The sequence below is a fragment of the Cicer arietinum genome, chromosome 6 (assembly GCF_000331145.2).
Source record: "Cicer arietinum cultivar CDC Frontier isolate Library 1 chromosome 6, Cicar.CDCFrontier_v2.0, whole genome shotgun sequence".
NCBI lineage: Eukaryota > Viridiplantae > Streptophyta > Magnoliopsida > Fabales > Fabaceae > Cicer > Cicer arietinum.
This window is the reverse complement of record NC_021165.2, coordinates 46,247,396-46,251,329: the sequence shown is the minus strand read 5'-3', so window position 1 is coordinate 46,251,329 and position 3,934 is coordinate 46,247,396. Positions and strand designations below refer to the sequence as shown.

The 3,934-nt window shown below is 30.4% G+C and overlaps 1 protein-coding gene across 16 annotated transcripts in view; it reads left to right on the top strand.

The window, feature by feature from the left end:
* The window catches only part of LOC101503279 (uncharacterized), a 118,635-nt gene that overhangs the window by 64,464 nt on the left and 50,237 nt on the right, over positions 1-3,934 (top strand). Inside the window, exon 4 of one of the 16 annotated variants that reach the window (XR_012163652.1) lies at positions 3,639-3,928. The exons of the other annotated variants lie outside the window; for them this stretch is intronic. The gene's annotated coding sequence lies outside the window, so the exon portion shown is untranslated. Of the gene's footprint in view, positions 1-3,638; positions 3,929-3,934 lie in introns of those variants that run through there. 16 annotated transcript variants of the gene reach the window in all.

The window sequence follows — 3,934 nt, the reverse complement described above, 5'->3', positions numbered from 1 at the left end:
TTTTCTTATCATCATCAGACCAATCAGATCTTGGTTTCTTGATTAATGATCCTTCAGTACCAGCAAGTCTAGGCACATAAGGACCATTTTCTACTGCATCTAATATGTCAAGACCACTTTCCTCTAGAAAGATAAGCATTCTTTCTTTTCAGTACATATAAGCAGACCCATTAAAGGCAGGGGTCTAGCTAAAGAGGCACCTTCGCCCAAGAATTCAGCAGAGGCCATTTTCTTTTTGAGAAATAGTCTAAAAGATTAAGCTTTGATACCAATTGTTGGTGGAATGGCCTCTATCCTTATGAAGTTGTACACAATATTATTAAACAGATTATCCAATTCCTTCCTAAGTGATGAACTTAATATTAAAACCAACTTGTTTAATATTAATTCCTATTTAACAATAATAGATTCAAAACTTATTCAAAACTGAGATTCAAGAACACATGTATTATCAAGATAAAGAGTATAGTGATAGAGAAATGTGCACCAGGGATTTTTATACTGGTTCAACTATCTATTCGATAGTCTACATCCAGTCCCGAAATCACTTACTGATTTCAGCCTTTACTAGAAATGATTTGAGTATGTTTACAGACTTTCCAGCACTTCAATGCCTATACATCTAACTCAACATCAATCTACAACAACAACCAATCTATCCTTAAGAACTAATCACCAAGCTCTAGCAAGATCAGATTGAGATCTCTTTTAGATGATCACACACACTCTAAAAGATGACCACCAGTTTCACAATACTGGATTTCCACTCTCTTTCTTTTACAAAGATGGTTCTTTCAAAAAGACTAAAACACTTGATTCAATCACAATGAATTCCCACATTAAGTATTTGCCAATAATGTTTGTGAGTTACAATAATTTTTCTCAAAGTGTATTTTTTGAAAAGCTAATGATATTCTTTCAGTTCTTTCTATCTGTTTTTTTTTTATAAAAATTGTGATTGATTCAGTTTATATAGTTTCAGAAAAACTTCAGACAAATCGATTTCTCAATCGATTTTTTTAATGCGTATTACCAGATCAATCGATTTCACGTTTCTTGTTTTTCTTGAAATTCTTGAAATAGATGAACTAATCGATTTGCTAATCGATTTTTTTAATGCGTATTACCAGATCAATCGATTTCACGTTTCTTGTTTTTCTTGAAATTCTTGAAATAGATGAACTAATCGATTTGCTAATCGATTTTTTTAATGCGTATTACCAGATCAATCGATTTCACGTTTCTTGTTTTTCTTGAAATTCTTGAAATAGATGAACTAATCGATTTGCTAATCGATTTTTTTAATGCGTATTACCAGATCAATCGATTTCACGTTTCTTGTTTTTCTTGAAATTCTTGAAATAGATGAACTAATCGATTTGCTAATCGATTTTTTTAATGCATATATCAGAAACTAATACTCAGTTCATATTAGAGTCGATTGAATAATCGATTATAATTGTTTTGTTTAAAATGCGAGGTCAAACAATCGATTACTCAGTCGATTCACTCTGATTAACATAATCGATTTGGCAATGGGCTAATTTCTCCCTGTAACTCAGACACTTAATCAAATCGATTTGCCAATCGACTGATTTGTCCCTGTAACTCAGACACTTAATCAAATCGATTTGCCAATCGACTGGTTTGTCCCTATAACTCAGACACTTAATCAAATCGATTTGCCAATCGACTGATTTGTCCTTGTAACTCAAATATTTAATAAAAATCGATGTGCCAATCGATTATGCAATATGTTTCTGATAAATGATGAACTAATTCATTCATGCAATCGATTAACTAATTGATTAGTAGAAAGCTTGTAACTTAAGAAAAGTATATCAATCGATTGTCCAATCGATTTCTTTTAATCATAGAACACAAGTCTGATAAAAACATTTAAGTAATCGATTTGCTAATCGATTAACTCAGTGAAAACTTTGTTCTATGAATCAGAAAATCGATTAACCAATTGATTTACCAATTGATTGATTAACACACTTATTTTATGATTTTAGTTTTAATTGGCAAATATTAGATGTGTGAAATCATAATGATGAATCTAACTAATAAACTCTATGAAGAATAGACAAATTTACACATAATCTTCAAGCCTTGTATGATATGATCAATTTTCGCTTGATTGCTTGAGATCCAAGATTTGTCCAAGTGTAGTGTTTGATTCTTTCCTGAAATGCATCTCAACCCAAACTATTAGATTAATCAGATAATGCATATACATTGTATGTTTGGAAGTTATATCAAAATCATAGTCAAGGAGACATATATCTTACACTGTCAAGTTAGATTGATTGAAGGACAAGGAGTTAAAGAACATATGTTTTTTTCTTGCGGAGTTGTATCCGGGTGCGAAAGCGTCAGAAAAGGTAAGGGGTGAGAAAGCGTTTGAATTCATGGGTATAATATATTGTGAGATGAACGGGAAAACCGTATTTCCCAACGATTCATCCAGGGGTCGCTACGCACGGTGGTAGTCCTATTTAGTAATAATTGAATTAATATGACTTATTATGGTTTGTATAATTGAAATATGGATTATAAACTTTTATTAGATTGTTGTCTGATTTAGATTCTACAATTGTGTGGTATATGTGAAGAAAATTTAAGTTTTTATTTTTAATGTATTGAAAGTCTTATTTATGATATATGTGATAAGATTTAAATTTATGTGTGGCATATATGAAGGTTTTAGTTTCTTTAGGTATGTAATGAAAGTTTAAATTTTTATGATATAACAAATTAAAGTTTTTATTTTTATGATACTTTTATAAATAAATGATTAATTGATATGTGTAGTGAAAGCTTGGATCTTTGTGATAGTTGTTTATGAATATATGATCTTCGTGATATATGTGGTGGAAGCTTTGATTTTTATAATGGTTGTTTAAGAATATTTGATTTTCTTGATAAGAACTTGTGATGTATGATTTAGTGATATTTAAATAAGGTGGTGATTTCGTATAAGTTATTTTTGGATCATTTGAATTAATCTTAATGGGCTATGTGAGAATGTTTGATTTTGATGATACATCATCATGTCATGTCATATGCATCTTAGTGGACTGTGTGATAATATTTTATTTTGATAATGCACCATCATATCATGGCATATGCATCTTTGTGGAAGTTGCTTTTGTGGCAGGTTTTCCCCTATTGGTATGGGTGATTTTCTGTGTGGAAGTTGCCTTTGTGGCAGGTTTATTTTCCCCATGTGTATGGGTGATTTTATGTGTGAAAGTTGCCTTAGTGGCAGGTATTATATCTGAATCATATAGTTATTAGGAGCATGTACAACATTGCATCGTCTTTTGATTGTTTGGTTGTGGTTAATTTGTATTTAATGTGATAATAATTTTTCTTAGATGATTTGATGTTATAATGAGATATTGACTTTATAATATGATTTTTTCTTGAAATACTTTGTTATATAGTGATGTGTTTGATACGACTATGTGTTGTACACAACCACCACAAAATGTAAACCGTTAATGAATTCTTTTGTAGTAGTGAATAATTCCCACTACTAAGTCTTTAGCCCTTTAGAAACTCATTCATAATGTCCTCCCAACTTATGATAAATTTAGGAAGAAAATATTTATAATGGTCTTTTGTTGCAGGCTTTGTACTCACGTCTTTCAAGATGTTAATCATTTTTATAATATCTTTTAGCAACTCAAATATGACATTGACTCTCAGCTTTAATAAAGACTCTTTAAATATCTCATCTACAGTCAACCTATTGTACACTATTCAAAACAAACACCTGTTTCACCTTGTAATTTATGTCATTATTAATATCATGTTGTATATTTTTTTAATGTAGGAATAAGTTTTGCACTTATTTATGCATAAAAAATAAAATAGATGTTTTACTCTCAATTGCCCTTTTCAAAGGACTGTGTATTCTAATTTC